Here is a 13,437-nt window from a genome sequence, read left to right as displayed (position 1 = left end):
AATTGCTGCTATAAACATTCGGGTGCATGTGCCCCTTCGGATCACTACGTTTGTATCTTTAGGGTAAATACCCAGTAGTGCAATTGCTGGGTCATAGGGTAGTTCTATTTTCAACTTTTTGAGGAACCTCCAAACTGTTTTCCAGAGTGGTTGCACCAGCTTGCATTCCCACCAACAGTGTAGGAGGGTTCCCCTTTCTCTGCATCCTCACTAGCATCTGTCATTTCCTGACTTGTTAATTTAAGCCATTCTGACTGGTGTGAGGTGATATCTCATTGTGGTTTTGATTTGTATTTCCCTGATGCCAAGTGATGTGGAGCACTTTTTCATGTGTCTTTTGGCCATCTGGAAGTCTTCTTTGCAGAAATGTCTGTTCATGTCCTCTGCCCATTTCTTGATTGGATTATTTGTTCTTTGGGTGTTGAGTTTGCTAAGCTCTTTATAGATTTTGGACACTAGCCCTTTATCTGATATGTTGTTTGCAAATATCTTCTCCCATTCTGTCAGTTGTCTTTTGGTTTTTTAACTGTTTCCTTTGCTGTGCAAAAGCTTTTGATCTTGATGAAATCCCAATAGTTCATTTTTGCCCTTGCTTCCCTTGCCTTTGCCGATGTTCCTAGGAAGATGTTGCTGCGGCTGAGGTCGAAGAGGTTGCTGCCTGCATTCTCCTCAAGGATTTTGATGGATTCCTTTCTCACATTGAGGTCCTTTATCCATTTTGAGTCTATTTTCGTGTGTGGTGTAAGGAAGTGGTCCAATTTCATTTTTCTGCATGTGGCTGTCCAATTTTCCCAACACCATTTATTGAAGAGGCTGTCTTTTTTCCATTGGACATTCTTTCCTGCTTTGTCGAAGATTAGTTGACCACAGAGTTGAGGGTCTATTTCTGGGTTCTCTATTCTGTTCCATTGATCTACGTGTCTGTTTTTGTGCCAGTAGCATGCTGTCTTGATGATGACAGCTTTGTAATAGAGCTTGAAGTCCGGAATTGTGATGCCAGAGGAGATGTTTTTCTTATCCAGAATTCAGAGCAGACAAGACTTCTAGTTTATCTGTTCTGATAGATTTTGCTGTACCCTATCTTTTCAGAGAGGATACCACTTTTTGAGAGTTCCAATTTCAGAGTTCTTACTTCCAACTCTTTACCTTGCCATGGGCCCAACATCGTGTCTCCTGTTTTAAAACTTAAGCCATTAATTTTTTTCACCCTATGATAACCATAGCACTATCTTATATCTTATTATAGATAGCTTCTAAGCTATCTCTGTTTCATGCTCCTTTTCGGTGCCTAGAAATTTCCACTTTTTTGTATGTGAGCCTAGCCAAATATTTAAAATATTTTAAAATTATATTTTATCAGCAATTTTTTGTTTTTGAAGCAAGATATTTTATTGTTGCTATTGATTGTTACCTTAGTCTTATATTTCTAGAGCTAGAATACATGCTTAGTCTCTAATTATGAAAGATGGAGAAGTTTTAGAACTCCATGAGACAAACGGTTCTTAAAATGTTTCAACTGTTGTTTTCTCTTAAATGCAGCATAATAACAATATTTATATAGGTCTTTCATGCTTTTAGTCTGAAGGAGCCAACCCCATGCCTGGGTTCGTGTTTGTGGGAGAACTTTGTGGAGCCCAGCAGCTATTGTGGGGCTGCTGGAGGGAACCTCCAGGCTGTGGTTTTTTATACATGGAAGAGATATTTTATCTCTTTCATAAAACACCTTTCCTATAACAAAAATAGCAGGTCCATGGTGAAATTTACTTGAACAGTTTTCCTAGTGAAGTTTCCTTTGACTTTTGTCCATGGGGAGACTGCTATGAGATATTTTTCTTTAGTTATTCCAGAAACAAAGAGTTCTCTCAGATCAGAAAAGAAAGCAAGCAGATTCCTAAATGAATGGCCTTCAGGAGAGGATTTTCCTGTTTTTCATTCTCTTTCTGTTCAAATAAACAGGTAACATATAGAGCAGTGTGCAGAAGCCTTACTAAGGCTTTCCTTGCTTAGAAAAAGTGACCACATTGATTAAAACCTTCTATTCCTGTGAAAAGGTGTATTTATTGTATACAGATGCCAGGAAGCTCAGGGGCTCTCTCATAATAGCCAGAAGTAATAAGGTAGTCCTGAGAACTACAATTTCAGTGTCTCCTAAAGGCTAATCGTTGTCATGGTGCTAGGAATCCAGAGACAGTACAAGTTAATCTTTGCCCTCAAAGAATTTACAGATCAGTGAAGATGAAAAGATCACTGGAAAATTAAAGGAATGATACAATTAATTTTAAAAAAATTGGTGGGTTAGTCTTCATCAAAATGAAAACTCTTGCCCTTCAAAAGACAATGTTAAGAGAATAAAAAGACAAATCACAGATTCGGAGAAAATATTTGTAGATTTTATAGCTGATAAAGGACTTGTGTCAAAAATACGTAAAGAATGCTCAAAACAAGAAAAAACAAATAACTCAATTTTTAAAATGGGTATAAGATTTGAAGGGATATTTCATCAGAGAAGATACATGAATAGCACAAAAGCACGTGAAAAGATGCTTAACATCATTAGTCATTAGGAAAATGCAAATTAAAACCACAGTAAAGTATCACTAAAGACCTATTAGAATGGTTAAAATAAAAAACGACAGACCATATTAAGTGTTGGCCAGGATGTGGAGAAGCTATCATTCACTGCTAGTGGGAATGTAAAATGGTACAACTATTTTGGAAAATATTTTAGAAGTTTCTTAAAAATTATATATACTTCTACCATATATCTGGCCACTTAACTCCTAGGTATTTACCCAAGAGATAAAGAAATATGTGTCTGTAAAGAGATTTATACATGAATGTTCATAGAAGATTTATTTGTAGTAGTCCCAAACTGAAAACAACGCAGATGCCCATCAATGGGTGAATGGATAAACGAACTGTGGTACTTCTTACACAATGGAAAATACTACTCCATTGTGTAGGATGAAAAGGATTGAACCACTGATGCACACAGGAAGGATGAATCTTGAAATAATTATGCTGAGTATAAGAGAAGACAGACAAAAATGAGTATATGCTATATGATTCCATCAAAAAAAAAAAAAAAACCTTAAGAAAATGCAAACTAATCAATAGTGATAGAAAACAGATCTGTTGTTGCCTGGGACTGGAATTGAGGGAGGTGAGGGGGAAAAACTACAAAGGATCATTCAGAAACTTTTAGGAGTGATGAACTTGTTTATAATCTTGATTGTGGTGACACTTTCTTGTGTGTATAACTATGGCAAAACTTATCAATTTGTTCACTTTAAATGCGTGCTGTTTATTATAGTTGCCTTGAAGAAGTAAGTTCAAGGTGCTATCGGTAGATGGTACATGGGAGGGTCCTTTAACTGATACTACCTGGAGGTCAGGGAAGAGGAGATGCTTGGCCTGAGATTTGGAATTTGAGTCTGTGTTATTGAGAGAAAGGAGATGAAGAAGGGCAGGGGAATAGAGAACTCTGCACATTGAGGCCATACCAAATGCAAAGATTCCAAAGCATGTTAAGTGGTATGTTTAGAGACCTACGTAGCATAGCATGACTGAAACGTAAGATGCTCATGGAGAGGAGAGGAGAGGCAGATACTTGTACCCAAAGCTCCCAGTCTCAGGTGACAGAGCAGGGAGAAAAGCTTATGCATCTGCATTGTGTCAGCTTAGCTAAGCAAGAATTTCCTTTCACAGAATTCCCTTCTCTTTATAAGCACAGATTAGTATCGCTCACAAGAGATACTTCCTGTGAGATCTGGAAGACAAGAGTGAAGCAGCAGCCATATTTTTCCACTCTGACGGTCTATACAGCGGAGTGGCAGCTTGCCCCCACTTATCTCTGATTCGCTGTCAGACTTGAGCCAGTCCTACCAGATCTGCTGCTTCTGTGAGTTCTTGGCCAGGTCCATGTGCAGCTCTGTGGTAAAGGGGGCCGGTGTCTCCTGCACATCAGCCAGCACGTTGAGGTTGGAGGTGGTGGGAAACTGATGCAGGTCCCAGTCTCTCTTTGAGGGAGTCTCTCTTTGAGAGAACAAACTCTCTTTGAGTTTGTTCTGTCGACCACATCCAGTTTTCTTTTTCGTGACTGATACTCTAGTTGATCTGTGGCAGCGTTAAGTTTAACACGAGGCATAGAGTGCTGCATAGAATGCTCTGCTGCCTCCCACAGCTGGGTAAGATCTCATATCCCTCACCGTGGTCCTGCTTCTCTAGCTGAACCCCAGCTAAGACAAGTCTCCCATCCTTATGCTACTTGGATCCAAGAGCAGTGTTGTTTTGCCAAAACCTTTATAAAGACCTCTCCTGAAAGCATAGTGGCCAATGTCTGACCATCCCCTCTATAAGAAGAGACTCAAACCACAGGGCTGAGTGGGGGAGAGGTGCCAACACAAACCTTCCATTTTTCTCTCTTCCCCAACCAAATGCCTTCCTCCTCCCCCAGTTAATAGAAATAAAAGCTCCTGCCTTCCACCTCCCCCAGTTAATAGAAATAAAAGCATGGATGTGAACAGATGTTCCTTGTGGGTGTGAGTGCTGGTGGAGGGCTGCTTGGCTCTCCAGCCAGCTGCCTCAGGGCCCCGCTCAGACAGTTCCATTGCCCTCAGAGACAAGATGAACTCCTCCCTGAGCCTTTGATTCTGTCGTTCAAAGAGTCCCAGCAACTTGACCCTCATGTCTTTGTTTTCACTCATTTCCTTTCCATGGTGCTTTGCCAGAATTCTGGGATGGATTACAAGGCCTCCCTAAAGATCTACTTGACTAAACGAGCAGAGCGACAGGGAAGAGCGATTTCCTGGCCTTTTTATGCCATGCAGTACTGTTATCTGGTAAACTTGTGTCTACAAAGCCCTCAGAAAGTGAGGAAATTCTGAGACAGAAGAGAATGAACTGGAAGCGGGTATGAGAGGTCCTGCCACCTTACCTGACGGAAGCTTGAATCCTCCCACATGAGACTCTCGGGCTCTGGGCAAGTCTCTTTCTGCTCTTCCTCTGTAGACTTACCATATATTCTTCCCACTGGTCCCACAGGACACTGTGAGTATGATGAGAAGAAGAATTTTGGAAGCCTGGAAAGCTGTGTTACCGATGAACCTTTCCTGAGCCTGATCATTGGGATTCCCTCAGTTGGTTTACTCTTCCCACATACGTGTTGGAAACCAGCACAACTTTCCAGCTCTCTCCTGCCTCCCTAAGATTTTTAACTCAGTAGGTTGGGCTGTGTCATGGAATCTGGACTTTAACAATGAAAAAAACCAAACAAAACTCTGAAGTTTATTCTGATGGTAAGCCAAGTTCAGAAACAACTGTGAACAACTAGATCTAGTGAACAACTATCTAGTGAAGGAAAGAGCCTTTATAGAGTTGAGGAGTTGTGTCACCAAGGCCAAGGAAAATGGAAATAGCAAGATAATTCCAGTACAAAAACACATTTTCATTAGAGTTTTGTGAAGCATGAGTAACTGTATCTGAGACATTTGGGTGCAAAGCATACCCATGAAGCAAAATCTTTTTCCCAATAGGTTTAAATTCAGACCAAGACTCTGGAAAAGGTGACAGTGCGGGAGATTGAACAGAGTAGAATGAATTGTATTTTCTGAACAGTTTTACTCGTTGTGGCCACCATATAGTCTCAATATGCTGGGAGTCTCTTCGTTTTATACATGCTTGTTGCAAAGTAGCCTTGTAGTTCACAAACCATGAATTCCTATTTTTGACATGGAAAAATAATGCTTGTAACTTAATATACCATACTTTGGCAAATCATGAGAGAATAGATTTTGGGATAGCATTCCTTTTGTTCAGGATTTCAAATTTCTAATGCATCTATATCTATAAATATATATATTTTTCAAGTATAGTTCATGGATAATAGCATATATATTTCAAGTATAGTTAATGTATAACAGCATACTGATGCATATTGATGCTCATATAACTATACATATGGTTCTTGTATAACAGCATGTAACAGTAGCACATCATGATTCAGCATTTCTACACATTACAAAATGATCATGATAGTAAGTGTAGTTACCATCGATCATCATTACCATCTACCATTATTACAATATTATTGACTGTATTCCCTGGGTCATACTTTACATTCTTGTGATTTACTTATATTAGGACTGAAGTTTGTACCTCTTAATCTCCTTCACCTAGTTCATCCATCTCCCCTCCCTTCCCCTCTGGCTACCACAATTTATTCTCTGCATTTATGAGTTGGTTTCTGTTTTGTTTGTTTTGATATTTTAGATTAAATGACTGTGTGGTTTTTTCTCTGTCTGACTTATTTCACTTGGCATAATATCCTCTAGAACTATCCACATTGTTGCAAATGGCAAGATTTCGTTTTTTTGGTTAATGGCTGAGTAATATTCCTATGCATGCATGTATGTGTGTGTGTGTGTGTGTGTATGTTTTACATTGTCTGTCCATTCATCTGTCAGTGCAAAGGTTTTCCTTATCTTGGTTATTATGAATAATGCTGCAACGAGTATGGGGGGGGTGCATCTATCCTATTGAACTAGTGTTTGTTTTCTTTGGATAAATACCCAGAAGTGGAATTGCTGGATTATACAGCATTTCTATTTTTTAATTTTTGAGGAACGTCCATACCATTTTCTAAAATGGCTGCACCAACTTACATTCCCACCAACAGCTCAGGAGGGTTCCCTTTTCTCCACATCCTCGCCAACACTTATGTCTTGTCTTTTTGATTCTAGCCATTCTGACAGGTGTAGAGGGGATATCTCGTTGTGGTTTTGATTTGTATTTCCCTGATGATGAGTGATGTTAAGCATCTTTTCATGTGTCCATTGACCATTGTTTGTCTTCTTCGGAAAAATTTCTATTCAGGTCCTCTGCCCATGTTTTAATTGGAATTTTTTGGTATTCTGAGTTTTTGAATATATTTTGGATATTAACCCTTCATTGGATATATGATTTGCAAATATCTTCTCCTGTTTAGTGGTTGCTTTTTTTGTTTTGTTGATGTTTTCCTTCACTGTGCAAAATCTTTTGAGTTTGATATAGTCCCAGTTGTTTATTTTTGCTTTTATCACCCTTGCCTCAGGAGACAGATTCAAAAAAAAAAAAAATTGTCTAAGAGTTTACTGCCCATGTTTTCGTTTAGGAACTTTGTGGTTTCAGATTTCACATTTAGGTCTTTAATCCATTTTGAATTGATTTTTAATTTCAGGTCAGCATCAGTTGCCTTACAGCTAAGATGGCTACCCGTCCCAGATATTATGGGGGAAGGAGGGGGGCTAGAGATCTGTCATTCTGTCCATTATCTCCCATTGGTATGGTGTGATCATGGTACAGGGTATGACCGTGGTATGACCAATGAACAGCTCTCTGTTTCCTAATTTGAGTATGGGAAATTGAGGCTGCATCTTGAGGGACTGAATGGAATGCATGCAACTCTGTTTCACGTGACTGTGTTTCACGGTCTGCATTTGCTGGACACTTTCCTTAAATGCCACTTTTCCTAGGAGGGAAAGCTATAGCCTCTTTTTGTTCCATCGAATGTATTAGTCCATTGTTTATTGCCTTGCTCTGGATGGTTATCCCCAGAGGAAAGGCAGGGGCTCTGCAGGCCCAGCGTTACATTTCACGCAAACACCAACTTAGTGCTGCCATCTCGTAGCTGGGTAAACTCTAAAGGCGGCCAAAAACTTTGGAGCAACTTTCTGAAAAGGCACCAGACATTCAGAATGCATGTTCACTGCCTACCCAGAAGAAAACTTGGCCACCAGTTTCTAATAACGGTGCCATCCCTGCCTTTCTATTTCCAAAATGAAGAAAGTACCGCTTGTGTCATTAAGGTAGATTCCTGCCTGTTCCTTTAAAGAGAAAGGAATTCATTCTTGTTTTGATTTTAGTTATTTTTGGATCAGCCCTTAGATAGTATTGTGAGCAAAGGTTTGAGAAGTTTGGAGAAAAGGCTTCACAAAGTATACTCCTCGAGGCCGGAAAGGGAGGCTGAAAGTGGAGACAGGTAAGTCTTCCCTTACGTGTCCAAGTGTGGTCCCAGTACCAGCGGCATCAGCAACAGTGCGGACGCATGTTAACATGCACATTCTTGGCTCCCAGCTTAGACACGCTGAATCAGAAACTCCGGGGTGCAGCCCAGAGATCTGTGGTTTTAGCTGATTCTGCATCAGGCTCAGTCTACAACACTGTGTTGGAGACTAGAAGCCGTCACTGGGCAGACAGAAGCAGATGACATTCTGCAGCCATTTGGTTCCTCATGACACTCATCCCTTCCTATCCCCTCTCTGTGTGCTATTTACCCAGTAAACAATGAATCTGTACTCGGCAACGATTCAGGCAAGCCCTGTTTCAGGCAGTGTTGATACTGGGGTTGGTCTGAACAGGAGCCCAGGGATTTGCACTTCTAACAATTTCCCAGGTGATATAGATCCTGCTTATCTGGGGATGGGATCTTAGGAGCCCTGGTTTAGAGGTGAGAGCAGTGGGCCCCAAAGCCTTTGTGGTGTTCAGACGGAGCCTGCATCTTGGGCTTTTCAGGATCTGTGTGGCCGTGAGCCCCGCTTCTCAGCCCTCCCTGCTGGCACTCAAGAGATGTGGTTATTTGAATTGAACTCTAATCCATTATAAGGGGATTAAAATAACCTGCTGTGATTTCACCACCCAAAGTTGGGGCCATTGAAAAGCCAGAGCAGACATAACAATCTTTAAAAGGCTTTAGGGAAAATTGTCAATAGCCTCGGAAATTTTGGCCATATAGTCAGAGGCCTGCTTGGCACTCTGTGTCCGTCTTAGGCTGATCAATATTACTTGTTTTAATTTGCCATTTGTAAGTTTGGTTGTTCCAACAAATCTAAACAATTCTAATGCAAAGGACAAATAAGCAGAACAGCAAATCGAACTGGATTTGCGGGCACACTGAAGCAGTATGAAACGTCGGAGCTGGGCACCGTCCTTTCATCGCCGCTAAGAATACAAATGCCTGTTTGTACATCCTGTACAGATTCTACCATCTGCTGACCATACAGCGCTCCTCTCCTGGAGCTTCCAGCCAGCATTGTCTGGGAAGGGAAGGCTAGACTTGGCTTTGCAAAATCTGAAGTCTTCCAGAGAGACCGGATGAAGCAGCTTAGTGTGGCGGCAAATACGCCAAGCTTTAGGGTCAGGCAAGGCTGGTCCCCCTTCAATCTTTCTCAACTTTTGGGAAGTTATTTAATCTCTCTAGATCTCATTGGCTCCACCGGTAGATCTGGGGCAGTGCAACCCACTTTGTCCAGTGGCTTTAGAGATTAAATGACACAAGGTAGGCAAGGCACATAGTAGGTGCTCAATACACAGTAGTAAAGGCCCAGTTTCAGAGGGCTGGTGCTGGAACAGGCTCTGAACAGCCGCCCCTGCAGTCCTTGTGCTCTGGGCCTTTTCTTCCCTCTTAAGGTTGCTCTGCGTTAAAATGTGAGTATGCGTACGCGAGCCCCCCGGTGGAGGGCACCCCCAGGGCTACAAAAGTTCTCTGACTCCAGGGGCAGAGGAAACGCTGGCCTTAGTGCAGCAGCAGCAGATGAACATCCCGGAGAAGCAGACACACGCCTCTCCTCTGGAAATGACGGAACTGCGTCTTGCAGACGAGGCTGAAATGGGATGTGCTTGAATTTTAGAGGGCTGCCCCCGCCTGCGATTGGTGCCTGCTGGCTAAGTCACTGGGTTTGCTTAACGCAGTCCTCCTGGAAAAGCTCAGCGGTGAAGCCTGGCTGGAGGCTGCTGTGGAGGTATGGAGGGTGCAGCCTTGGGTGTGGTTGGGGCGCCAGAAAGAAGGGGTGTCTAGAGAAGTAGGGAGGCTGGGTGAGGGATCCTGGAGATTCAGTTTTTAATCTTTCTGAGGAAAGACTGCTTCAGACTTCTTCTGAAATCCCGTTTGTGAACCATGGGTCACTTCTCCCGCGCTGTGGCCCCATTGCTGAGGGAGTTTATAATTGAGTGAGAGTCTGGGAGAGGGAAGCATCCATCTCATTATCACCATAATGAATACACAGGGGAATGAGCTCAGGTGGTGGGGTCAGATGTGGTCCTGAGTGAGAATCTAGATCTTCTCCATTAAGATGAGTAACTTTGGGTTGGTTAGGTAACCAATCTTGCCTCAGGTCTGACTGCAAAATGGGATTACTAATACATCTATCTCGCAGGATTGTTGTGAGGGTTAACGGGGATAATGCTGAGAAGCATTTAGCCGAATTTCTGGTTTCTGGGAAACATGGGATCTTAACTAGGATTATGAGAAAGAGTCTTTCTTTCTTTCTTTCTTTCTTCTTCTTCTTCTTCTTTTTTTTTTAAGATTTTATTTATTTGTTTGACACAGAGAGAGAGAGAGATCACAATTAGGCAGAGAGGCAGGCAGAGAGAAGGGGGAAGCAGGCTCCCTGCTGAGCAGAGAGCCCAATGCAGGGCTGGATCCCAGGACCCTGAGATCATGACCTGAGCTGAAGGCAGAGGCTTAACCCACTGAGCCACCCAGGCGCCCCAGCCAGACTGTTTCTTTTTGGATTCCCTTGCATGGAATTTTAGCTGTGCGACCTTCAGGGAGGTCACCTGTGCTTTGTGAGACTGAGTTGCTTCAGCTTCTGAAAAACAGAAGTAGCCTGAGGCACCTGCCGGTGAGGGGCAGGGGTCAGAAGACTCTTCTCCTCGGCTTTGGGTGTGTGCAGACCCATTTGTTATGAGACCGAGCTGGAGGCAGGGTGCCTGAGCTGGTCATTTGGGGAGGTTGGGAGGGGGTCTGAAGTTCATCAGGAGAAGCGGTGTTTAGAAAGGAGTGTGTCTTCCGTTCTGACAGAGAGGAAATGGGGAGGGATGTGGTGTAGCACACTAAAGGCAGGGCCGGCTGATGAAACTTGGTGGTTGTATTTCTCAAACAGTAGGCATATGTCCAGGTTTGCTGCCTAGTCTCCGTCTGCACCTGTCACATATATGCCCTCACTTGACTTTGGGATAAGCCGCTGAGGCAGCCTCAGCAACCGGGGCCTGGAAAGTGGCCCTGCCATTATGTGGACCCACTTCCCAAATTTTGCTGATTTTCATTTATTAATTAATTCATTGTACACAATATTGAACATTTGCTATAATCTAGATGTGGGGGATTCCGCAGAATCTAGAAACACATAGAAGTCTTGGTCTCCAAGACTGCAGTCTTGTAGCGGATCATAGCTTATATACATGTATAATGAAGATTTTTACCATGAAGTGCAAGTTCAGAACGCCATGAGACTGATAAAACCTAACTGAGATTGGGAGCGGGGGTGGTTGGCAGCCGGAAGAAATGGAATGGGCGTGAGTTTGGATAGACAGGAAAAGACACTGGCTGAAGTGGACATGGGCTTTGATTTATTTCTTTTAGACACAAACCTCTCTTTCACAAAGGCATTGGCCATGGGAACAGCAGTTGCCCTGCTTCCTGAAACTCTTGTCCTCTGAATGCACACTTCGTGCCCCCCCCCCCCCCCCCGTCCCCCTGTCTGATCGCGCTGGCCTCCCTCCTTCAGTTATCCAAGTCCATGTAAGTTTCAGCTCTGGGCTCTGCGCTAGTCCCACATGGGTAAAGCTTCTTACCTCTTCTCGTCTCTAAGTGCTCTCCTTCTCTAGACTTTCCTCAGCATGCATCTGAACTGCTCCTTCTACCTTGACTCCATGCGACAATATGGCAATGTTTTGTCACTCCCGTGTGACACATTTATGCTAGTCTGTATGTCCTACATCTGTGCAAACGGATGGGTAGTGTCTCCCCAGCGAGACTGCTGATAGAGGCAGTAGAGTGGTAGAGTTAAAGGAACCACTGTAGATAGTATCCTCCAAACTGCTCGTCCTTCGTAGGTAATACTGAAACCCAAAGTGAAAGGGCCCCAGCGTCACGGGATGGGGATCTGGGAGGGTGACCATGTTTTATTTTATGGTTTGTGTTTATCAGGGTGCTTGAACATGTTTTTTCATTGACTGTGGATTCCCCTTTCCACGACTCACTCTCAGCAGTGGATGTAGGACGTGGTGTCACTTAGCCCCTGTGGGTGACTTGATTACCTTACTTGTAAAATGGGTATAATAATCCAAATGGATAGACAGTTATTAAATACCGTGTGTCAAGAACTTTGCCAAGTTCTTGGGTGTATAAAGCTGGTGAGATAGTTCTGGTCCCTGCCTTAGGGGAGCACACAGTGGTAGAACTTGGTAAAGGAGAAGTTATAAGAGATTAAAAAACCTATAATAAAGGGCTATGCAACATGTAAGAATATGGAGCAGACCAACAGATTTTGCTTAGGAGAACTGCAAAAGTTCATTAATACCGTCTCTCCTCACCTCAGCCTTGTATTATGAGATGTCAGTGAGATAATGCAGTGAAAATGTGGGGAAAATTAGAAAGGACTCTGTATAGATACACTATCTATGTGGATGTATTGTGATTTGGGAGACGTTGGCAAAGGGTGAGAGAGGAGAATGACGGCTGGGAAGAGAAGGGGGACAGACTTTCTGATGAATCAGCACATTTTACACAGAGAAAAATTCAGGTCCATGGCTCTAGACCATCTAAGCTATAGCCATACAACTTGTAAACTGATCTTTTTGTCACAGGAATGGCCAAACCTATTCATTCTGTTAATGCAATTGAAAGCTCTCTGTGTCCTCTGGTGTTAATCACCACTATCTTCCCCTTGGAAGAAGATGGCTGGGAGAACCAGTGATAGAAGGACAGGTAAGATAATGGTGATGATTAGACTTTTGGAATTGGTTCCCCATTCCAAACCCATATGGAAACCCATTGTGGTGACGGGCTATGTCTTGTCAGGGTGATTGAGCCCTGATGGGCTGGTGAGAGATTCCCTTTCCTCCCTCTGTGCCCTGTGTCCCGGAATCATGGATATTTGAATAGTGTGTTGTTTTGAAATGAGTACTTTGCAAACATGAACAGCTGTCATAATGAAAACACAATGTTCAGAGAAATATTACTTGGGTTAGGATTCACAATAGCATGGGTCAAAAGACATTGCCCAAAGCAAAATAATTATGTATGGTGAATGTCTGACATAATCCCAGGAGGCACTCCTGAAAACAACAACAGCAACAAAAACCCTTAGTATTAATTTGTGTGATGTCCTTGACACTTGGTTCTGCCGAAACTCAGGAGGAACATCCATCTAGAGCTCAGTGAAACAGGGAAAAGTGACCACAGGGCACCCTCTGGTGGTGAGGCAGGCCCACTACAGTTCATGCCCCGAGTCTTTGCCTTTGTGGTGGGGAAACCTTAGGACAGCTCAGGTTTTTAATGTCCCAGATGTGGAGGGACATCTGTCTGCTAAGACAATGTTCTGAGGGTCTTCTTGCTTGGCTCTGTAGCAATAAAAGAGGCAAGCACTGTGGAGTCTTGCATAAATAGCTCATTATTAG

The sequence above is a fragment of the Meles meles genome, chromosome 9, assembly GCF_922984935.1.
Source record: "Meles meles chromosome 9, mMelMel3.1 paternal haplotype, whole genome shotgun sequence".
Lineage (NCBI taxonomy): Eukaryota > Metazoa > Chordata > Mammalia > Carnivora > Mustelidae > Meles > Meles meles.
The sequence above is the reverse complement of the archived record's forward strand: the minus strand, read 5'-3'. Positions refer to the sequence as shown.